The 24,626-nt window shown below is 43.9% G+C and overlaps 1 protein-coding gene across 1 annotated transcript in view; it reads right to left on the bottom strand.

Moving 5' to 3' along the window:
- The window catches only part of MTUS2 (microtubule associated scaffold protein 2), a 479,820-nt gene extending 455,525 nt beyond the window's left edge, over positions 1-24,295 (bottom strand). Inside the window, exon 1 of the mRNA XM_075919208.2 lies at positions 24,066-24,295. The gene's annotated coding sequence lies outside the window, so the exon portion shown is untranslated. The remainder of the gene's footprint in view (positions 1-24,065) is intronic.
- Between the last annotated feature and the right edge of the window lie 331 nt (positions 24,296-24,626).

Here is a 24,626-nt window from a genome sequence, read left to right as displayed (position 1 = left end):
ATGGCATTAGGGGGTGAAGGCGGCAGTTGCTTTACAGGAAAGTTTGGGTTTTTTTCATTCCCCATTTGCTTCTCAGGAGCAGGTTCATACATCTGTCATGATGCACTGCAACCTTCCCTTTAATTGAACAATATGGTGAATCATGGGAGATGTAGTCCAGCCAAGGAACCTTGCCCATGGACAGATGCAATTGAAAGCTGAATGATCTCAAAACATTGTTTGTTTGATTCAGCACACCAAAACAGAACATTTCAGTTCAGACTATTTGAAATGTTCCAATAAAAAAATATTCCAACAAATGTCTCACATTTCCAAATAGGATTTTTTTTAAAAATATTAGTTCCATAAAAAGGTTGATATTTTGACTTTTTGCCCCACTCCAGCAGGAAAACAAATAGTAAAGCATTGGAATTGCCTGTAATGGAAATTCTGACTTTTAATCAACTCTAGAACATTTGTTTATATCAAAAGCAGAGAAGAAAATGAGGATGAGGATCAGAAGGTGTCCTGACATCTCACCCTGGAAAGGTAATTTGAGATCTTAGTGAGAATAGGTTCAGTGCTATAGAAATGGCAGAAGTCAGATTGAAAGGGATCCAGGATGGAGCTGAGGGAGAACCTGAAGCAGCAACTGTAGACAGTACACCTGAGAACAGAGAGGAAGGGACACTGGATGCTAGCTGACAAGGCAGGTGGGAGTTAAGAATGGATTGTTTTAGAGAATGAAAGAGAGCAGAGAATGCTTTTATTGTGAGTGTGGGGGGGGTCTATATAAAAACATGAACCAAAAATACAGGAACTCTGGGTTTGGGTCTTTGGATTATCCACTTTCCTTCCCCAGCTTCCTCAGAAGACTGCAGTATAGTAAAATCTCCCTCTAGCTCTGTACATTACCACTTGCGGTAATAGCAGAGCAATCCCTTTCATATCCTTCAAAGTTTCATCTTATTCATTGAACAGTATCAGTGATCCCTAGAGTTCTAATTTATATCTATTACAGTAGTACGGGGAATTAAATTAACAGATGCCAAGCCAATTGCCCAAGTAGTATTACCAAAGTAGTCTCTGAAATTTAACATGAGTGGAAAATGTATTCAAAGGGAAAAGTAGGGATACAAAGATTCCTTTTAAAGGCTGAAGCAGGTTCACAAATTCATGTATTCCTCTCTAATTTAGCAGTAGCTTAGGTCTCTAAGAATAACATTTTTAATTCTCCTATGAGCGTAAAGATGGTAAAATATACATTTTAAAGCGAGCTAGGTACCAAAATTCAAGTTTCCCCCTGTTCATAAAGTCCTAAATATAGATGAACAATATCCCTCAACTTACTGAGTTACTCATGAAAGAACAAGTCTAAGAAAGAAAGGATCTCCCTTATGCTTGGATCTTATTTCATATTCAAATGGGAACATCTTGATTTTTTTTTTTTATGCCAACAGGCACTCTTGCTCCAAGCAGAAACTGCATTTGAAATTCATATTTGTGTTTTGCTTTTTATCTGACACTTTAGTCTATTGATATTTACAGGAACAGATTCCTGAATAATATGAAAGGCCAGTAGTGAAGTAGGAATGCTACTGTAACTCAAAAGACTGGAGGATAAACTAGTAGATCCCTACATTTGTTTTCGAAAATATTGTATGCCCATGGAGAATTCCCTCTTATTCCCTGAATTATTAAATGCACTTAATCAAGAATAGGAATGCAATAAATGCATCCCTTGGAAAAGAATGTGAAATACTGATGCTGATGAGAGCTTCACCAATCTGGCCCATAGGCTTACGTGAGTGGAGAAACAGAGGCAGAAACCACGTCTGATGCCAAGTGTGAGGTGACATTTTCACAATATACCTGAGAGTTTCACTTTAAGTTTGTTTCAAATGAATTTTCTTCTGCAAACTAGTTCACTGAGGGTACGTCTGGACTACATGCCTCTGGCGACAGAGGCATGTAGATTAGGCTACCAGGCATAGGAAAATGAAGCAGCAATTTAAATAAACACCACTTCATTTAAATTTACGTGGCTGCCGCGCTGAGCCAATCAGCTGTTTGTCAGCTCAGCGCGGTAGTCTGGACGCTCTGCCTCATCCCAGGAGGCATACCTGGGAGGTCGACAAATGCCTTTGATGTCGACCGCGGAACGTTCAGACTACCGCGCTGAGCCGACAAACAGCTGGTCGGCTCAGCACAGCAGCCATGTAAATTTAAATGAAGCGGCGATTTAAATCGCTGCTTCATTTTCCTATGCCGGGTAGCCTAATCTACATGCCTCTGTCGTCAGAGGCATGTAGTCTAGACGTACCCTGAGAGAGCCTAAGTGACTTTTCCTCGTTCAAGCTGCATTCCCCTCCACTGTATAAATCAGACAGAAAGGCAATGCCTAGCACAAGACTCCAGTTACAGTTTTATATTACGCAGTTCACACTTACCTTGAAGACTGAGGCTATGTCTAGACTACATCCCTCTTTCGAAAGAGGGATGTAAATTAGGCAGATCAAAATTGCAAGTGAAGCCAGGATTTGAATTTCCCACGCTTCATTTGCATAATGGCAGCTGCATGTTCTTTTGAAAAAAGGTATTTTGAAAGTTAAACCACTGTCTAGACATGGTCATTTCAGAAAAAAAAAAAAAACCTTTTTTTGAAAGATCCTGTGCTCCTCGGATCTCCTGTACAGGATCTTTTGAAAAAGGGGGGTTTTTTTTGTTGTTTTTTTTTTTATAAAGAACCGCATCTAGACAGAGGTATCATTTTCAAAAGACCCTTTTTCGAAAGAACGTGTGGCTGCCATTATGCAAATGAAGCATGGGAAATTCAAATCCCGGCTTCATTTGCAATTGTGATCTGTCTAATTTACATCCCACTTTCAAAAGAGTGATGTAGTCTATACATACCCTGATACAGAGCAGACAGAACAGATATAACAGACTAAACAGAAACGGCAAAGACAATAGACGTGAGCCACAAAAGAAGATTTTTTATAAAATTACAATTTACACTAGAAGTCAGAAAATCCCATTAAGGTAAAGACATTTATGATAATAGATGCTTCAGTTGCTGCCACTATTATTATCATCATTATAAGAGTTAATTATCTGTATATATCATTTTCACTGAAGGTTTTGTTATCTCTAAACCATGGCCCCATCCATAAAGTTGAGATCCAGATCCAAAATTCCTCAAGCCCTAAACAGCTACCTTCTGAGGGTACATCTACACAGCAATTAGGCCCCCATAACTGGTGTCTGCCAGCCAAATCAGGCTCAGGCTGTTTCATTGCTGGGCAGACTTCCAGGCTTGGGGCGGAGCACAGAATGTACCACCTGGGAGGTGGAAAAGTCTAGCGCTTGGGCTCCAGCCCAAGCCTGGAAGTCTACACAAGCAATGAAACAGCCCTGCAAGATCAAGTGAGCTGGCATGGACTAGCCACAGGTTTTTCTTTGCTGTGAAGACATACCCAGTGTGCAACAAGAGCTATCATTAATGTAAGTTCAGCAACATCCTAGTTCTCCAAAGGAGAGTGTAAATTACTACCCACCCCCTTTTAAAAGTCACTCTCCTGGATGATCTGTAGAAGAGTATTGGCAGAGGTCACAAATATTTCCCAGAGATTCAGAGGAAGGGTTGCTGCAGCTTTTCTTGATATGAGCAGAAGCAGCCTTTGAACTATCCTTTTGCTCTTTTCTTCAGGGTAGCACAGTAGGATATGGATATTTACAAAGTGAGCTTCCTGTACAACATGCAGAATAGAACAGCCACACTACATCCATACCCTGTCTTCCAACAGTGGCAAGAGCCAGTTACTTCAGAGGGACTGAGGGAAGGAGGAGCGAAATTGATAAGTGTGTGAGGAGCTTCAGGGCAGGAAAAGGCTGCCCTGGATGAAACCATGGGAAAGTTTTCCAGGTGCAAAATAAAGAGAAAGTTGTACATTATATATATTTAGGCCTACTAGAATTTGATTATCATCATTTCAAGAGATAATATCAGTACTCATTTAAGGATTTTTCTATTTGAATCAATGTACATTTTCAGTGTTGAGCAAAATTATTGGTTTTAAGCATTTTTGGTTTTGTTTTCATCAATTTAAATATTTCACAGTTGAGGGACATCATGGATGGGGAAGACAATAAGGTGGTTATTCATAGATATTGATTTCAAAAAGTTCAAGCTTTATTGCAGTTAAAACACAAATTGTCAACATCATATGCCAAAATATGCAAAGCAAATATCCTCAAATCAAACTCAAATAAGTCCTCATGGAACTTTTTTCTTACTTTGCCTAGCTGTAAGTTATTTTTATTAATGGAAACATTCTTTCAGTTTGTGAATATACAGTGAAATCAATGCTTACTGACATTCACCGATTATCTAATCCTCCCAAATCTACACACACATTACAAATGAGACAGATTTCAATAATCAAACAATATAAATATATAATAACTGGAGTCTACTTTTCTGTAATGGTTTTATTTACAATGTAGATAAATGAAATGCTGTGTTTTGTTTTAACGGAGACACAAATCATGTTAACATCTTGAGGCGACATATTTACAATCAAATGCTTCTTAACATCTCATTTTACCATGCAATTGGCTTTTGCATAACTAATTATGAAAACTAAAACTAAAATGCTTTTAGGTATTTTTACTTCATAGCCAACATCAAACTCAGTTTTGCAATCCAAAAAGGTGCTACCAATAAATTTGCATTGATGGGCTTATCTAGGCATTTATGAAGCCTTCTATTATGTCATTGCAAGTTTATAGTATCTTCTACCACCCGATCTACACTCTGCATTTTATACTGCAACAGCATATAAAAGAATCAGTTCACCCGTCCCCCTGGTTCTCCACCTCAGACTTGGCTTGCCTTTTCCAGACAGCTCACCACCATTCACTCCACCCCCCTCTCTCTGTAACTCACTCTCCCCCACTTTCACTAACTTGCTCATTTTCACCCACTGAAGCATATAGTTTGGATGCAGGAAGGTTGAGAGCTCCAGCTGGAGGTGTGGACTCTGGGATGGGGCCAGAAATGAAGGTTTCAGGGTGTGGGAGGGGCTCTGTCTTGGACAAGGGATGCAGATGTAACCTGCCACCAGGCGGATTTGAACCTGGGACCTCTGCAGCTGAGTATAGGAGCCTCTACCCTCTGAGCTAAAAGCCAGTTGCCTCCCAGCCCATTCTGTAGAGGTCTCTTGATCTTAACTGTTGCTGCGGTCTAGGTACCACTTGCATTGCTCGGTAAGCACACTAGAGCTATATCTACACTCACGGCTTCTTGTGCGAGTAATATGCAAATGAGGCTATGTGTGGAATATCACCGAGCCTCATTTGCATACCTAATGAGCCACCATTTTTTTTTTTCAGAAGAGGCTCTTGCGCAAGAAGGAATGTCTACACTGCCCCTTCTTGCGCAAGAAAAATCCTCTTGCGCAATGCTGTTATACCTATTACTTTTCAGGAAGAACGGCATTGCACAAGAGGGTTTTTCTTGAGCAAGAAGGGACAGTGTAGACGCTCCTTCTTGCACAAGAGCCTCTTCTGAAAAAAAAATGGTGGCTCATTAGGTATGCAAATGAGGCTCGGTGATATTCCACACATAGCCTCATTTGCATATTACTCGCACAAGAAGCCGCGAGTGTAGACATAGTCTAGGTGTGTGGGTTACACAGACTCCTATAGGGGGAATTGGCTTTGGGGTCAGGATAGGAATGAAGGATTTGGGATATAGGAGAGGGATCTGGACTGGGGCCAAGGAATTCAAAGTCTGGGGCAGGAAGTTGGAACGTGAGTGAGGGTCCTGGCTAGTGGTGCAGCTTCTGGGGTGAGGCCAAAAAGGAGAATTTAAGGGCATAGGAGGGGACTCTAGGCTCAAGTAGTGGATGGTGTAGGAGGGGTGAGGACTCTACGGTAGGACCAGGAATTAAGTGCATGGGGTGCAGGAGGGGACTCAGGCCTGTGGCAGAGGGTTGGGACATGAGGGAATGAAGGATGCAGGCTCTGGGTGTGGGGCTTATGTAATCCACATATCTAGTGTGGTTTCCATGTAGTGACACTTAAACCACTTACAGTGAGAGGTAAGAAGGGAGCTCTACAGCCTAAGCTGAGAGCCAGCTGGCTTTATAACTCAAGCTCCAGAAGCTCCTCCACTAAGCTCCAGAGATCCCAGATTCAAGTTTGCCTGGTAGCAGTTACACTTACCTTAGGAGGCTCCCCAGAAGCATCAATATGTCTTTCAATTCCTAGGAGGAGCTGTGCCAAGAGACTGTGCACTGCCACAGTTGCTGCCCCTGCAGCTTCCATTGGCTGTGGTTGGTTATTGGCCAATGGGAGCTGCGGAGCTGGTGCTCAGGGAAGGACCAGCACACAAAACCCCTTAGCTGCCTTTAAGCCTAGGAATCAAAGGACACATTGCCACTTCTGGGGAGCCACATGGATCCAGGCAGAGAACCTACCACCTCCACCAACTGGCCTTCTAATGGCACAGTCAGTAGTGCTGACTAGAGCCACCAGGGTCCCTTTTTGATCAGGTGTTCCTCTCAAAAACTTGACATCTGGCAACCCTAGTCCTGACCTCAGCACATTTATCCTGGTCCAGGTCCCTCTCTCTTGGAGATATGACCCTGTTCTCAAATATCACGGTAATAAGTATGGTATGAAAACCTTGATAGCATGATTCTGGCTCAGGCATGCATAGAGGACCACCCAGACCATATCAATTTTCCTTATTCACAGCTCCCTTCAATTGCTTACCACGACTAGACCTCCCAAGGGAACATACCACCAGCAGCAGTTAGGATTCAGAAGAAAGAGAACGACTATGTCTAGAGATACCAGAAAAACCAGAGGTATCCTGTAAAAACTCCACCCCCCCCAGGGAACACATTTTCCCTTCTGACATTTTTTGCGGTGGAGCAGATACGCTTTTTCGGAAGCCCTGATTTCTTCATGCCACAAGGAAGGGCGGCCTTCCGAAAAAGGAGGTTTTTCCAAAACTTGGTCCAGTGTAGATAGACCAAATTTTAGAAAAGCCTCTTCTGACAAAACTTTGGAAAAAGGTATGCAAATTGCAGAGCACAATTTGCTTACCTTTTTCCAACAAAATGTGGCAGTCTATACATAGCCAAAGAGAGGGGCAGAGCATATTCACAAGTCACCCCAGATATGTCTTAACTTGTTTCAAAAAGGGTGTGGGAAGTTACCTTTGAAGATCTGGACCCTAGAAATTATTTAGGTTCTTAAATCTCATTTATTTCAATGGGAAGTCTCCATCTAAATATCACTGAGGATCTGAGCCTAGATGACTACTGCTTTGGTTCTTTGGGTATTTTATTAGCAATCTGGATTATTAGTAGAAGGATCTTCTCCAATCATTTAAAGTCTCTTTTGAACAAACTACTTCTGGAAAGAGGTATCAACTTTGGACCCTAGCTATTGTCCTTTCGATCTTCAGGACTAACTGCCATAGACAGTTCTCTAAAGCCAATGCAGAGACCTCCACTTCATTAAATTTACTTGTCTGTTCTCAACTGCAGCTGTAGGACAGCACACTGCATAGTAGTGACCTCAGATTTGCAAAAGGCCATATGGTCTCAGAAGTCTACAGAATCAAGCTCTCAATGACTAGCAACAACATCCTAATGTCAAAAAGTATAAAATTCTGCTGTATATGACAGGACTAAAGGTAATCGTATTTTCACCAATGTGGCCCAAACTGTTTGAATAACTTCCTTAGTATTTAAAAAAGAGCAAACTAAACCTATTCTATTTGCTAACTACAACAACTGGTATCACTTTGAAGCAGGAAGGTAACTGCATGCCTAACTTTATACTTAGACTTCAGTAAGGTATTTGACTAAGGACTATCCTTCACTGGTAACTTACATCAGCAGAGCTACATCTCTCAGGGTACGTGTAAACAGCTGATCGGCAGAGCGGGGCAGCCATTTAAATTTAAATGAAGCCGCGATTATTTTAATTGCGGCTTCATTTCCCTCTGCCGATCTGTCTAATCTACATGCCTCCGTCGACGGAGGCATGTAGTCTAGACACACCCTCAGTGTACATCTACATAGCAGCATTATTTCAGAATAAATGAAGTTATTCCAAAATAATGTAGTGCACTTCTACTCTACAAGCCTTTATTTCGAAATAATGTTGAGCTGGAGGACTTCTTACTCTGACACCTGGTAACCCTCATTTCACAAGGAGTAAGGGAAGTCGAAGGAAGAGTGTTCCTTTGACTTCCTGCTGTCGAGACAGAGCCAAAGGCCAAATTAAGCTATTTCGACTTCAGCTACACAATTGACGTAGAGGCAGTTGTGTAGCTTAATTCAACTTTAGCCCTGCTGTGCAGATGTACCCCCAGGAAAAAATCCATGTCTTTGAAATCCACATTTCTGAGAGATGCAGCTATGCCAACCTAACCCCTGCAGAGACAGTATAGGTCAGTGAAAAGATTCCAGTACAGCTTTGGCCTTTTGGTGAGGTTGGATTACCCATGACGCTATGAGAATCCCTATCATCGGTATAGATAGTGCCTACACCAAAACAATATAGCTGTAGCTGTTTATGCGTACACATACCCTTCGTTTCATGGGACATTCAGATAAAAAACTGCACTGTGCCAAATCAGTGTAGCCCATATTAAATGGACTGAAAAAACTGGGTTAACTGATAGACTGCAAAAAGTCACTGTAATCATCTGACTGGCATCCATTTATTTCTAACAGTAGACAGCTCTTTAATCTAGCAGGGGAAAAAGAAACAGCATGATCCAGTGGTTGGAAGCTGAAGATAGAAAAAATTCAGACTAGAAATAAAGAGCAATTTTCATTCTCTTTTTAAAAAATACAGCAAGATTGTTATCTATTGGAACAACTAACCTTAGGGATATGGTGGACTCTCTATCATTTGCAGTATTGATTTAAAGATTGGTTCTCTTTCTGAAAAATATGCTATGGCTCAGAGACATGATGTGCTTGATGCAGAAATTACTGGGCAAGCTCCTTTGGTCTTCCTTATGTAAGAGGTCAGGCTAGATGATAATGTTTCCTTTTAGCCTTAATATCTATAAATCCAGAATATAAAGACACAGACATTTTTAATCCCTTTGGCATTAATGCAATAAATTAATCATGATTAAGACACCTGGCATAATGATGGTTCTGTAAGTAATTCAATAGGATTTCCACTATAATCCAGCATTAATTAACAGGATGACTCTGTAAAGAGATATCAGATTTCTTTCTGGGGTATCTACTTTTAACTGCAACAGTAGCAAAGAGCCATTCATCTTTGACTCATTCTACCAGTTTAATTATACAAAGATAGAGTAACATTATTAAACATTTGACACAAATCTTCCTATGCAGGCACCATCCTGCCCTATTACTTAAAAAAAGACTGTTATAATCCCATCAGATTTCTTTGGTAATGTTTCAGGCTCCTTCCCATTATGTAAAGTTGTGTCAGTCATGTAATAAAAATAAATTGTTAAAACAAGATCATATTTCTTTAAACCACTCACAAGAAAACTGGTTTTGACGCAGACTTCTTGAATTATGCTGTTGTCCAAATATGTCTTAGGCTCTAGGAAATATAAAAGGGAACTATAACCCTGCCACACAATTCTCTGAGATCAACACAGGAAAATAAGTGCCACATTATTCCTTCATTTATGCACTTTGGTCTGGCTCCTCTTGAAACAATTTATTATTTGAAGACCAATAACTCAGTCTCCTACATAAAATGTCCACCTTTCTAGATTTGCAGCAAGCATCCATATTCTGAAGCTCTCCCTGAGATCTGTTGCTCTATTTGACCTTTATTAATTTTGCAATTTTCTTCTTCAAAAACTCACTGCAGTATTCAAAGAGTTTTCACAAGCTGAATATTCCTAAAATCTCATTATATGTAGCAAATTAATTTAAAAGATTTCTCAAACCTTTTCAACCAGCACTCTGGTCGAAGAATCGGTCTCCCGGTTTAATCATTCTGCGAGGAATCAAAAAACTTCAGATTCAACTTTTCAAATGTCATACTTTAAATATCACCAACAAATTAATTCATGCAAATGGAACCAAACACATTATATTAATGAAACTATTTGATGCCTGTTAACAGGGAAACTTAGAGGACATTTTTAATAAAGGGAACATCTTAATTATGGCATTTAGAATGGGACAACCAGAGAAACAAATCAATTTGCTGTGCAAATCCGCAAATATCTGCTTTATATTAGCAGATGTGGATGCGGATATCTGCAGCTCATTTTTGTGGATGTGGATATGGATGTGGATACAAATTTTGTAACTAGAATCCCTGCAGATCTGTGGATATCCACTTGATATCAATGCGGATATCCATGGCTCATTTTTGTGGATGCAGACAGAAAAATACGAACAGCCAATGGTTAGAGCCTTGCGTGGATACAAAATGTGTATCTCCTTTAAGCATGGTTATAAAAAAACAACATTAATTGTTTAGTTATCTGCATTGGTACTGTTGTGGATCTCATTTTCAGCCAAGCACTGAACTCTACTGAAGCAAACTTGTAAAGACAAGGACATTTATACCAAAGGAAGTATATTTCACCTACATTTTTTCCTGGTTTTCCTAGTGCAGTTCAGTGCCTCTTCCTTCTGTATCTAAGTCATAATCATGGGCCAAATTCCAGGTCCAGTTTGTTGTAAGCTCCCACTCCCATGAAGTATCAGTCCATTTTTTTCCTCAACTACACAAGTAGAAGTCTAATTGAAGTCCTCTTCACACAAGTTGTGCTACTTTAACTATACCAGAACAGATATAATTGTACAGTCCCCTCCCCTCCCAATCAGTGTGGACACAGTTATACAAGTATAAGTGTTTATATCAGTATCTCTTATTCCCATACAGGCAGAAGAATAGGTTGTACCAGTGCAACTGCATCCACAGTAGGTGTTCTACTGGGATAACTGTTTCAGGAAAAATAACTGAACCACAAACAGAAATACATCAGTACAAAAACAAAGTCAGGTAAAAAAAAAATCAGTCAGAACTACAGGTTACAATTTCACTCAAACAATTTTGAGATCAGAGTAAGGCCATTCTTCCAGCCAACATAAAAAACCTGTTACTACTATAGTTCTGTGACTGTCCCACAATGGGCTTTAATACTCCACTAGAGAATTGTGACAGGGAGTACCCAGTCTTTCAAGGCTCCCTGCTGGAGGTCTCATGGTCCTAGCAAAATTTACCCCAGAAAAGGAGCAGTGAAGGCAAATCCTCCAGGCCTGCCTAGAGAGACTGCAGGGAAGCAACCAGAGTGCAACAGTCTCCGTTAAAAGTAGCTGCAGGAGCTGTTCAAATGAGTTGCTGATTAGAAACAGAAGGGTAAGGCAGGTAGTGTGGATGCTCCACTGCTGCTATCAAAAGAACTACTCCCCAGAGTCAAAGTAATTACTCCCCAGTGTCTCCAGGCCTCTAAATCGAGGGAGCACATTCACATTAAGGGAGCCTGCCCGAGACCAATTTCAAGGCTTCCCTGTAGTCTAGGTGTGCTATTTCAAAATTATTATTTCGGGAGTTACTATTTTGAAATAAGTTATTTTGAAATAATTTCCTAGTGTAGACATGCACTGTGTGAACATTACAGCAAAAGTGTTCTAAAAGAGCAAAGTAAGTTTGTGCTGGTGACCTGTAGTTTAGCAAAATGGAATCCCTGCTCAGCAGGTCTATAGAGTACAAGCAATGCTAGGCTTCAGAGGGTAGAGCACTCCCTAGCTTTGGACTTTCTCGTCAGTCTCTCTAGTCACAGTCTCTTCCCACATTAGAGGAGTCTTGTGAGGATAAATACATTTAAGATTGGTACTCAGACACTGAGCTACTGTAAGTACTTAGATAAGATTATGTAGCCCGCAAACAGTATCATCCGTAAGGTTGTGGAAAACCAAACTCTTGCCCCACCCCCTACCCTACGGTTTGGGCCCCCACCTCCACTCACTCTGTCTCCCCTCTGTCCATTGCTTGCTCTCCCACACCCTTATTAATTTGCTCATTTTCACCAGGCTGGGCCAGGAGGTTGAGGTACAGAGGATGTGAGGGCTCTGGCTAGGAGTGTGGGCTCTGGGAGGGAGTCAGGAATGAGGAATTTAAAGTTTAGGAGGAGGCTCAGGGCTGGGGCAGGGAGGTGAGGGATTCAGCTTGGGGTGGGAGCTCTGGTATGGGGCCAGGGATGAGCACTCTGGGGTATAGGAGGGGCCTCCGAGCTAAGGAAAGTGGTTGGAGGTGCAGCAGAAGGTGCAAATTGTGGGCTCTGAAAAAGTTTGGGAAGGGGGTTTGGGTGTAGTAGGGAGTGCGCAGGTGAATCCCTGAAGCAGCAGCAGCAGCAGCAGCAGCAGCAGCATGTCCACCCTCCTGCTCCTAGGCAGAGGAACAGCTATGCAGCTCTGTGCTCTGCTCCAGCTGCAGGTACCACCTCTGCAACTCCCACTGGCTGTGGTTCCTGGCGAATGGGAGCTGCGGGACTGGTGCTCAGGGTGGAGGCAATGTGCAGAGCTCCCTGGCTAGCTGCAGGATCATGCCAGCACTTCTGGGAACTGCATGGAGCCAGGGCCGCCAGGGAGTCTGCCTTAGCTATGCTGTGCCTCCAACTAGACTTTTAGCGGCCCTGTCAGCAGCGCTCATCAGAACTGCCAGGGTTCTTTTTTGATCAAGCATTCAAGTAAAAAACTGGATGCCTGGCAACAGTAACCAACCAAAAAAGTCCAGAGTTACCAAATCCATTTTGTATGTTCAACCGGTAGCAAAAAAAAGAAATTATTCCTTCTAATTTGTTGGGCTACAAACACTTTAAAACAAAACAAAATACAGTTTGATGATTTTGTGGAATCAGTGTGGCAGAATATAGAGAACAAATGAAACTCTCTGCCTGGTACACAAAGAGAATACAAACAGCTGAGCCCTGGTGTTTGCTGGAACAAATAAGTACAAGATTCAGAAAACAAAATAAATTGGCCAGAACTACAGTAACTCAGGTTGGATCTGTCAGGCCTTATTTAAGGAAACTCATAGCCCAATTCCACATTGTCTTTTCACCCATGAAATAAAGCTGATTTCTATGGATTTGCACAAGGAGTAAGTCAAGACTACACTTGGCCTTTTGGCTTCAATGGGAACATCACCTGAGTAATGAACACCAAGAGAAAGCAAGTTATATGCTACGTGGTAAATTATATTTAAAAAAAAAAAAAACTCATTTGCTAAATTGGTATTTAGTTTGTAAATAACTCCTCAGTGCTTCACATTATCTAACTGGCATCAGACACTAAAACAACCCACTTCCGCCTCCTGCCCCACCCACACCATCTTTACGCAAGTTTCCATTTTGCCCCATGCTAACAGGACCAAACTCTACAGGGCATCCTCAGTATCCTGTTCTGCCTTCAAATGAGGCACACTAGAAGGAGCCAAACTGTGTAGGACCTGTGACAAACCCTCCCACATCCCCACATGCTTTATGAAATGGACTCATGGACATGAATATACAGGCAGTCCCCGACTTACGCGGATCCAACTTATGTCGGATCCGCAGTTACGAATGCAGCTTTTCTCGCCCCTGGGGTGAGAAAAGCTGCTCCGTGTCTCCCTGGTCTGCAGACCAGGAAGACGCGAAGCAAAGCTGCGGAGGGGCTCGGACAGCCGGGCAGCCCAGGTGCGCCTGGGCTGTCCCGCCGCCGGCTTCCCCCGAGGCTTTGCAAAGCCGCGGAGGCGCTGGGGCTCCGGGAGCACGCCAGCAGTGGGACAGCGCGCCTGGACTGTCCTGCTGCCCGCGTGCTCTGCGGCTTTGCTCCGTGTCTCCCAGGTCAGCAGACCAGGGAGACGGAGCAAAGCCGTGGAGGACTTGGGCATCCCCACCTCCGTCTCCCTGGTCTGCTGGGGGGGGGGTGGGTGCAGCTAGTGCCCCCCCTCCAGCAGACCAGGCTTTTCTTGCCTACCCCTGGGGTAGAGCAGCTGCGGGCTGCTGGGTTGGTCCCGCAGCACTGCTCCAGACCAACCCGGCAGCACCCCAACTGCTCTGCCCCAGGAGTCCTGATTCAGCCGCTGCTGGTCAGTTTCAGCAGCGGCTGAATCAGGACGCCTGAGGCAGAGCAGCTGGGGTGCTGCTGGGTTGCTCCAGTAGCGCAGAGGAGCTGCGCTACTGGAGCAACCCAGCAGCACCCCAGCTGCTCTGCCCCAGGTGTCACCAAGTCAGCCGCTGCTGAAACTGACCAGCGGCTGACTACAGGAAGCCCGAGGCAGAGTTGCTCTGCCCCAGGCTTCCTGGAATCAGCCGCTGATCAGTTTCAGCAGCAGCTGACTTGGGGACTGGGTTTCTTAAGTTGAATCTGTATGTAAGTCAGAACTGGCGTCCAGATTCAGCCGCGGTTGAAACTGATCAGTTTCAGCAGCGGCTGACGCCAGTTCCGACTTACATACAGATTCAACTTAAGAACAAACCTACAGTCCCTATCTTGTACGTAACCCGGGGACTGCCTGTACATAACTCAAAGGTGGTTTGAGCAAATTATTTCATGTAACCCATCGATCTTCATGTCATGATCTGCTGGTTCTGTTTATCTTACTCTGTTGTATGTATCATTTGTGTGTAGAAAATTAGACACATGGAGTGGGGAATACGTGGTGAGTTTCAAATGTGTGAATGGGAGACAGAGGGTGTTTTCTGCAACTTATAGATGAGCCACTGTTAAACAACCTTTTGTCCTTCAATCTGAGCAGTGGGTAGTAGGGAGTGGCCTCAACTCCTTAACAAAAGGAATAGGAAAGCAGAGGCTTTGGTCTTTTGGCTGGGCTGCACCTGAAGGACGGAGCCTGAGACCCCAGGGTGGGGAAGACAGCCCTGGTTTAGAGTGGCAGCTGGAAAAGAGGTTTGAGGGTGAGTTTGATTAAGTTTGTACTGAGGTTTCAATGTAGAATTAGCCAAGTGGGCTTGTTTCTTTTCCTTTGTAACCTACTTTGCTCTGCCTACTTTCACTTATTACTACTTAAATCCTACTGCTTCCACTTAATAAAACCATTTTTATTTTCTATCAAACCCAGTGTGAGCGATTGTTACCTGGGGGGGGGGGGCAACCAGTGTGCACATTCCCCCTTTCATTGTTAAAGGGGGCTTACTTAATTCTTTGGGGTTTGATCCCAACTGCAGCGTGCTCTCAGGAGGCTGAGCCCTAAAATGCACTCTCCTTGGACCTGGAGTGGTTCAGTGTCTGTACTGCCTCTCGGGGGGCCAGGGACCTCAGCTCGGGGCCCTGGCTGGGGGAGACAAGCGGAGCTGGCCCAGCAGGACCGGGTGGTGAGGAGCCCCAGACAGCGGGAAGGCGAGTGGCAGTGGCCGCATCAGCACCCGGGAGGCACCCCCGAGGGGTCGTCTGTGACCGCACTCCGTCACAGGCCCCATTGGGCAAATGAGGACTACCTGCATGGTAGGATCCGCTTCCGCCTGAGCTCAGAGTCAGAATCACCACCAAAATTGTGACTGGGGCTTGGGAGCAGCAAACCTCTGCATTATCTTACCCACATACAACATGGAGATGCTCTCAGAAATGAATGACACTCCAAGCACCATTAACTCTGGCCGTGTTGCCATTGTGGCTGCTATTGCACAAATGCATGGGGAAGCAGTCAGTGACATCACGCCAAATAGCCATGTTACCATGGTGGAGTAAGTGGCAAAGGCAGCTATATAGAGGACTAAGCCTAACCCTGGATATCCTGAGATCTATATGGATACCATTAAATTCAGAAGGCTGAAAAATTCATTGCCTGAATCCCACTGTCAGATCCTACTAAAATAGCATTCTTTGCTCCCACAGGTAGGAACATTTTACCTCCATTTTAGCAGGTGCAAACGTATTACACAAAAGGCAAGGGAGTGGACAATCAGGACCAAAAATGGCAACAACTTTGAATTCTCAGACTAATACCAGTCTCTTTACTTGTGTGTGTTATTTCACTTCTTATTCACATTCTAATTACTGGATCTGGGCAGCCCGAAGGGTGGAGGGTTGATGATTTTTCAGAGATGTGAGTTTACAATCTTCAGCAATACACTAATGATATATTTTAAAGCAAATTTTAAACTAAGGTCCTGTTGACTAACACAGTAAGTTCAGAAACTGACAGTGTATACCTGGAGTTGGCAAATACCTGTTAAATGACTTCATTATCACTTGAATGGCTCTTTCACAGGTTCAGTATTCTGCTAATAGGTCTGACAGGCTTTTTCACTTAAGTTAACTAGATCCTCTCCAGAGGAAGAAGAGCCACAGATCATGGATAGGAAAAGGCAAGTGGATGAACATTTAGACCCCATGGGTGCCCCAAATTTTCAGGTAGCCTACACAGCCACATATACTGTGTGTGGGAAAATATGGCCCCTGTACTACATAAGTAAATGGACAAAGTCATGAGATCTCCTCATGGTCTCAGTCTGAGTCTGTAAGCAAAGACTAAAGCTTCAGAGACAAAGACAGTATGTGCTATCTAAAGCAGCAAAACAGCACTCCAAGGGTAGAGTTTTCACTACAGCCTCTCTTCTAGCAAAAGGGGACTCTAAACTAGGGATGTTAAATATTGGTTAATTGAATAATCAAGTAACCATGTCAATTCCTATCGGTTAGTCGACTATTCTATAGTCCTTGGAGGTGGAGGGGTGAGGCTGGTAGATCTTGCCCTCTGGACTCACTCCTGAGGAGCCCCCTGCCAGTCCACACTGCTGCCTCTGTATCAGTGTCTGTACAGGGGTGCCAGGCAGGAGCTGGTCTGCGAAGGGAGTCAGTTTAAAAAACCAGCTCCCCTCACGGACCAGCTGCCTGTCCTGTGCTGCTGCCTCTGATATAGAGGTAGCTGTGCGGACTGGCAGCAGCCCATGTCTGGGGGAGGGGGTCTGAGCTCCCAGACCTGGTGCAAGTCAGAACTGAGCTGGGCTACCTGCCCACCTGGCTCCTAATACACTTTAAATGCAGAGCTGCAGCAGGGGTAGATCCCAGACCTGTTGCAAGCCAGGGCTGAGCTAGTCTGCTGGCCAGCCTGCTAAAAAAAATGTACTAGTGGGGTGGAGGGAGGGAAATACGTGTAGTCTATAGCATTAACCTATAAGCTTTTGCTTATTGGTTAATCGGCTTATTGGTTAATCGGCTACACTATTGCATCCCTACTCTATCTGGCAGGGACTTTCCTACAGCATAGCAACTCTGCTCCATCTTATCCCTGCAGCCTCAGCATAAGGAGAGTCATCATGGCAGCTCTTCTTTCTAACTATTCCTAGTTGCTGGAAAAGCTGCTTGGGGTCATAGGCAGCCAAGCACAGACTAAAGCAGCTCCAATCGGTTATGTAATAGCATATTGCTTGTGGGGCCTCACTACAACTCCAGTGATGTTGCTATTATATAAGAGGAACAAACAGTGCCATTTTCTGTCAGCTGATGCTTTAAAAAGCTGAGCATTTACAATTGTTCTGGGTTCATCGACTCTAGAATTACAGCTACAGTCTGATCAGTTTTATTTCAAGGCTGCTCTGACTTATGCTGGAAATAGCAAGTCTCTGGCTAGTACCAGAACTGGAGATTCAAAGAGGTCGAATTAAGTCACCTTTGCCCCACAGTCTTAGGTCCTGCCCCAAAAGCAATTTTGAGAGTCCCCAAAACTGGGCCTTACAGCTTTTATTTTCCCAGCATCACCTCCACAATCTCTTGGAATCAGAGCGTCTGTTTACGTGAGTAAAGGACTGAAAACTCTGCTGTGTCACCTAATAGTCTGTGAGCTGGCACTGTTCTCATTTGATATAAAAAGACTTTGATCAATGAGAGCTGTAAGATGAAGCCTGCATTTTTAAAAGACATTTCTTTTTCTACTTAGACTGAACAAAATAATTGCACTATCCACAGGATCTTATATTTGCAAGCATGCAAATATCTACGAAATAAAACTTGTTGTTTAAGACCAGGTTATATACAGATTAGCACCTATATACTATGTTAGAGGAACTGTAAATATCTGGGACAAACAGATATAATTGTCTCACTTCTTCACAGAGGGAAGAGTCCTGTTAAGTCATCTTGTCCAGGATACTGTCAAAGTAGGGCTATTTCCTTCTCAAGTATATACTGAAGTTTCATCCAGTCTAATTTTTAGGTATTTATTTGCTTTATAGCTTGCAAACTAGGATTTAAAAAAACCAAAACATTGATTTAAATGCACTTTGAAGTTCAATCCCAAGAGCAGCATGCATCTGAGAAGCATCAACCAAAGCATAGTGTCTTGAGAAAGCAAGGATTGAAGTTCATGAAGCAGCCTTGCATATTTCTATAAGAGATGTCCTTTAGCTGGGCCACAGATACAGAGTATAGTCTCATAGCAATGACCTTGGGATACATCAGTGGTGCCAGAACTGAAGGGTGGAGAACGTCAGGGAGCCAGGTGGATTTGGGACCTGGGACAGAGAAGGGATTGAGCACCTCTGAGGCCTGGATTAAGCTAGTGCCTGTAGCTCTATATATCCTTAGCACATGGTCTGAAGATGTGTAGGCAGCATGTATGAGTCGAATGGTCACTGCTATCTAAACATCTCCAGCTGAGGGTAAATGAGGTGCATGCAATTCGTAAGAAAAGGAGTTGAGGGGGGGGGGCTGGCAGTTCTTAAATATGTAATACTAAAGACTCCGCATAAACGATTCCAGTGCAATAGATAAGAGCCACTGTAACCCAATACTGCTGCACACAAAGCTTCTTAGCTATTTAAAACCCCAAAGGGATACATACAGGAAATGGAAGGAGGGGCATGTCACTATGGCCATATACATGAGAACATCACAAGCATGAAAGGACAAAAGTCAGAAAGACAAGGCAAAGAATAAGTCACAACTGGCAAGGAATGTTAGCAACAACACAAAAGGGGTTATTCAAACATGTCAGACAAAAAACAAAAGATCAGGGTGTTGGTGTGCTTCTCAGTGGCGAAGGTGAGCTGGTAATGGAAGATGATAGGAAGGCCGAGCTGCTCACAGTATTGCACTTTGTTTCAGTTTTCTCACAAAATAGCATGTGACCAACTGACTATCAAAGGCTAGGTCTAGACTGCAGAGCTTTTCCGAGATACCGGAGGTATCCCAGAAAAGCTTTGCCGTATCCAAGGAATGTGTCCACTTTTTCGGAACAATTTCCAAAAAAGCAGACGTGTTTTCACCATCCCTGTAATCCTCATTGTATGGAGGCAGAAGGGACGTGTTGAAAGAGGAGGTTTTTCCAAAATTTGGCCCCATGTAGACAGGCCAAATATTGGAAAAGCCTCTTTCAAAAGAAAAGCGAAAAAAGATTGTGAACCGCAATTTGCGTATCTTTTTCTGACTTTTCTTTATAGTGTAGAGCTAGCCTAAGTTATAGACAAGAAAGGGAAAGAAATGCAGATCAGGATAAGTAAACAGTGCATCAGATCTTCAGACCAATGTGAATGAATTCAAGTCATCAGGGCCTGATGCTATTCAACACAGGTACTGAAAGAATTCTCAGAGCCCTTGGCAATAATATTTGCCAACTCATGGGTGACAGGAGAGTCCTGGAAGACCGGAGAAGGGCTAAGGTAAGTGCCCATGTTTTTAGAAAGGGGAAAGAGGAAGAGCTGGGGAACTATGGACCAGTTCATTTAATTTCAATACCTGGGAAGCTATTAGAGTAATATATAAAACATTCACTTTGCAAATATCTGGAGGATGAAGAGGGGACTAGCAGCCAGCATGGACTTACCAAGACCAAATGGCTTGATCTCCTTCTTTGACAGGGTAACTGGTTTGAGGCTAGGCAGAAATGTGATGATATAGTGTACCTGGATTTCAGCAAGTCTTCTAATGGGGCCGCACATGGCATTCTGATAAGTAACCAGGAGAAATGCAGATTTGACAGAACTTCCATTAAGTGATGCATAATGGACTAAACAATTGCACATGAAGAGTATCCATGAATGGAATGATTTCATATCAAGAGATCTCAACTGGAGTTCTATAGGGATGGGATCTAATCTGGGTCCCGTGTTTAACATTTTGATTAATGACCTGGATGTTGAATAGAGAGCATGCTGATCTAATTTACAAATAACAAATCTGGGTGGGAAGAGGTTGGGGCTAATACTTTGAAGGGTAGAGGTAAAATTCAACGAGATCTTGATAAATTGGAGAACTGGGCTATAGACAACAAAATGAAATTCAACAAAGCCAAATGTAAGGTACTACCCTTATGGAAGCAAAAACAAATGCACAAATACTGAGTGAGGGATAAATGGCATGGCAGCAGCATTTCTGTAAAGGATGTGGGAGTTGTGATAGTTCACAATTTCAATGTGAGTCAGCAATATGATTACTGCAAATTAATAATAATAATATTAATAATCCCACAAATGCATTTTAAGTTGCACTAACAGAGGCATAGCATGAAAATCATGTGAGGTGACATTACTGCTCTACTCAGACCTCAACTGCAATGCTGTGTCCCCTGTTTAAGAAGGATGTAAAGAAACTGCAAAGGACTCAGAAGTGAGTGGCAAAAATGACCAAAGGGATGGAATGCAAGCCACAAGCGATGGCAGAAGGAAATGATTACGTTTAGTTTGGAAAAGAGGAGATGTGAGGGAGGACACCTGACAGCAGTCTTAAATATTTGGAGGCTTCCCTAAAAGTTGTCCTCTTGCCTCAGAAGGCAGGATAGAGAGAAATGGGCTCAAACTCTAGCATAGCAGATTTAAATTAAATCTCAGAGAAAACTTCTTAACTATAAAAACGCAAAGCAGCCCAGAAGCACAAGCCAGGCCATGTGAGGTCCTGGGGAGCTACCTGGAATTTGCTCAGCACAGAACAATGCATTGTCAGGAGAAGAGCTGCATTTGGCTTATCACCTAGAAAAAGCCTAAAATCTAAGCAAGGAATTTAGCCTGAATGTGGCTAGAAGGACAATGCATAAGATTGATTAACCCAGAGGCAGTGAGTTTCTGGCGAAGCAGCTGACTGAAGCTTTTGTTTATGTTTTCATGTTGTCCTTTTCTGTTAAAAAAAACGATACCCACTGGTGAATGTGCTTTTTAATATTAGAAAAGCTTTTTGGACTTGTTTGTGTTATGGGAAACTAAGGCACGGGGTCACCTGCAGCACCACACCTGACCACAAGGGGTGCACTGGGGTGATTGCTACAAAAACTGTTTCTAACTCTAGTATGTCATGGCAAATGCCATTTAACCTAAATAAAATATTGCTTCCACCTTTAATAAGTTATACCTGAGCTCTTTGGCAGTATTGCATTATTCTACCTTAAGAGTTCTGGTGTCCTGGGCTTTGCTTTTGCAAAAATAAACACAAAGTAACTTATAGAATTCTGCACAACCCATCATTAATAAAACAATGGATACAAGACATTTAGGAAACTTCACCATAGGAGAACACTTGCTATAAAGGAGAATGACAAACTGTGTTTGTTTATATCCAGACACCAATTAATCAGATTCATATGCACAGAACGTTACTTCTTGTTACATGAATAATAGCTAAAGTGATCCTTTATCACATTTTTTAAAACAAAGCCTACCCCTTCACACCAGATAGAGCCAGGATCCACCTTTCTACCAAGTGTTGTATTGATAAGGAATGGTTCTTTAGAGACACTGCTCAACAGTGAAAAAGATGGCCTATCAAGGACAGTTTTCTGATAGCCCAAATCCAAGGCAAAAATATAGAAGTTAATGTAGAGAAGGCAGCTAGAATCTACCTGAAAATACAAAGGATATAAAAGCTAATCCTGCATGAAGCCACATCCCAAATGGCAAACCCCAGGAATTTAGATCCTATTTCAAAATGCAATTTTAATTAGGGAGTTTTTACCAAGTGCTTTTGTAACAATCTTATACCCATCCTTTGCAAAGTATAAGCTATTGTGTGTGAAGAAATACATTGCACTAATAGTAGGAAATGTTTCTATCAGTAACAAAAACAATAACATAATGTTCAAAGTAAGTTGTTTACATACATTTAAATAACTTAAAGGCATCAGACAATAATAAGAGCCACAGTGGTTTGCCCCCAGTAAATTACTATAACATGGTAGGGACCAGTGTAATCTAAAGGGTAGACTAACTATTGATCTTATTCTGCAGTCATGGGGCTTTTGTCTGAGTAAGGACTCCAGAGTCAAGTCCTATTTAGCCCTGTGACTGAAGATATATGCTAGTCCAGTGGTCCCCAACGCGGTGCCCGCCGGGGCATTTATGTGCACCCACCGAGTGACCAGGGCCGGCCCAAGCCATTCTTGCGATGTGCAGCTTCTGCCCTTGGTGCACGGCACATGCGCAGTCCCATCCCCGGGCACATGGCGCATGCGTGGCCCCGCCCCCGGGTGCCCGGCAGCCCCAAAAGGTTGGGGACCACTGTGCTAGTCTATAACCTATGGTATCTACTATTGTTTATACTCTTAAGTAATTAGGTGCTGCAGAGGGCTGCTAAAGTAAGACTGGCCACATTGGGTCAGAGCATCACCTTAAGTAAATTAGCTAAGCTCCTCTGAATCTAGGAGCTGCGGATGCTTGCACTTGTCAGAAGGTATCCAACACTCTGCAAGATTGAGCTCAAAAACTGTGTTGCTGTTGTTAAAAGTGAGCACCTAACCAGACCTTTGGTCCTTCATTGAGATGCTGTACTGGGCTAAATGGCACCTTAACTATTTCACTCATTAGGTTCCTTAGAACTTTTCAGGGGACACACGATCAAAGCCTGGGGATGTTACTTTCTCCCTCTTATGCATTTTAGAAGCAGTATCAAAAAGTGTTTCACCTATACAGGCACATATAGGCAGTAATAGCTCTATCAATATATGGATAGTCTATGGATTTTTTGATTCAGTATGTTTCAAAGAAAATCACATTGTTATTTAAAATATAGTGGCACCACTTGTCTTATTTAAAGTTTTTTCAATTTATTTTTTCTGTATTAACTCTTTTACTAGACAAACACCTAAGGATTAATAAACAAACAAGATAACCTCCTTCCAGGGAAGGATAAAATACATCTCACTCTCCCTAGAACAATTCTATGCAAAATTAAAAGTAAGCTCAGTGGACCCAATGAACAGACCACAAAACAAACCAAAAACAAAAATCAAGCCCCTTAAGAGCAATGCTGGTCAGTGATCCTACAGGGAAATGCCATCTTGAAAAAAAGATTTTTTAAATGTGCTTACATGTATGGTAACAAGGAGGAAGAGAACATTCAAAGTTTAGAATGACAGACACTTAAGCCTTCGGGTCACCCACTGAGGTCTCAGTGCGCATTCCCACACCAGATGTGCTTGTTACCCCTAAGATGGGAGGAGGCGGCAGTGAACGGGCATTTCTTCCCGGGCATTAATCGGACACCAGCACAGATGCAGCCTTCACCTTTCCCCGAACCTCTAGAACACTGAACAGTTGACTGGTCTCAGCTGACCCCCACGATGCAGCCCAGCTTCCCCCATCATCCCTGCTAAGTGACACGAGCAGCCCGCCGAGGACGAGGTGGCTCCCTCAGACGCTGCAGTACCTGTCCCAGCCCCAGAGGGCTAGAAATGCCGGCGGAGCTCTCCCTAGACGTGAATAGCAACGCGCATCCCGCTCTGGGTGGGGAGCTGGCGCTCTGCGTGCGGCTGGAGCGAAGGTGCCTCGTGCTACTGGGGTGGGGGCGCGCGGCTGTGGCTCAGGGCTGGAGAGGGGGCTACCTGCGCAGCTGGCCGGGGGCGGGTCGCGCGCGCCCCCACAGCACGCAATGGCCGGGCTGGTTTTGTTTGGGGCTCTGCTCAGTGAGGCTGGGATGGGGGAGGCCGGTCCTGTGCTGCCATGGGGGGAGCGGGCATTAGTCCCCGAGGGGGGTAAAAACTTGCGCAGGCAGAGCCGCGGCTGGGAGGATGCAGGGCACCCGCAGAAACCCTCCGTCGCCGCGTGGCCGGGTCCGAGAAGTCCCCGCCCGCGCCTGCCCACGCGGGGAGCAGCTGCCGGGGGCAGGACGCAGAGTCCGTACCTGGGGCCGCGGCGCACCCGTCTCCTCCTCCAGGACAAAGGGAAGCCGGAGCCGCGCGCCAGCTCCCAGCCGATGGCTCCCGCTACAGCCTCACATCGCACCCAGGCAGTGCGAAGGGGAGCTGCTGGCACCGGCAGGCGGCTATATATACACCCAGCGCGCAGCCTCCGCCAGCGGCGCCCGCTGCCTCCCAGCTCCCCAGCCTCCCGCTGCCGGCCACGGCAGGAGCCACAGCGCCCTCTGCAGGCACATCGGCAGCGCTGCCCCTTGGAGGCTGATTTTCCAAAGCAACTGAGTCCAGTCTCCCTAACATCGTGCCGCTGCAGCAAAGAAAGCTCCTAGGATTGTGGGCTGCATCTTTTTTTTTAAGTAGCAACTATTTCTAAGGCTGTTCCACTTTAAATAGAGCTATTTCCCGGCTCTGTGGGCATTTATTACGGCCATTCACAGGTCCCCAAACCCTAGGCAGCTAAAGGCTGCGACTCAGCTCCCCCCCAAAGTCAGAAAGTTGACTTAAATGTCGTGAGATTTCGAAAATTTTCTTTTGCCCTGTTTTTTGAG

The sequence above is a fragment of the Pelodiscus sinensis genome, chromosome 1 (assembly GCF_052426305.1).
Source record: "Pelodiscus sinensis isolate ZL-2025 chromosome 1, ASM5242630v1, whole genome shotgun sequence".
Classification (NCBI taxonomy): domain Eukaryota; kingdom Metazoa; phylum Chordata; order Testudines; family Trionychidae; genus Pelodiscus; species Pelodiscus sinensis.
This window is presented reverse-complemented; position numbering and strand designations above follow the sequence as displayed.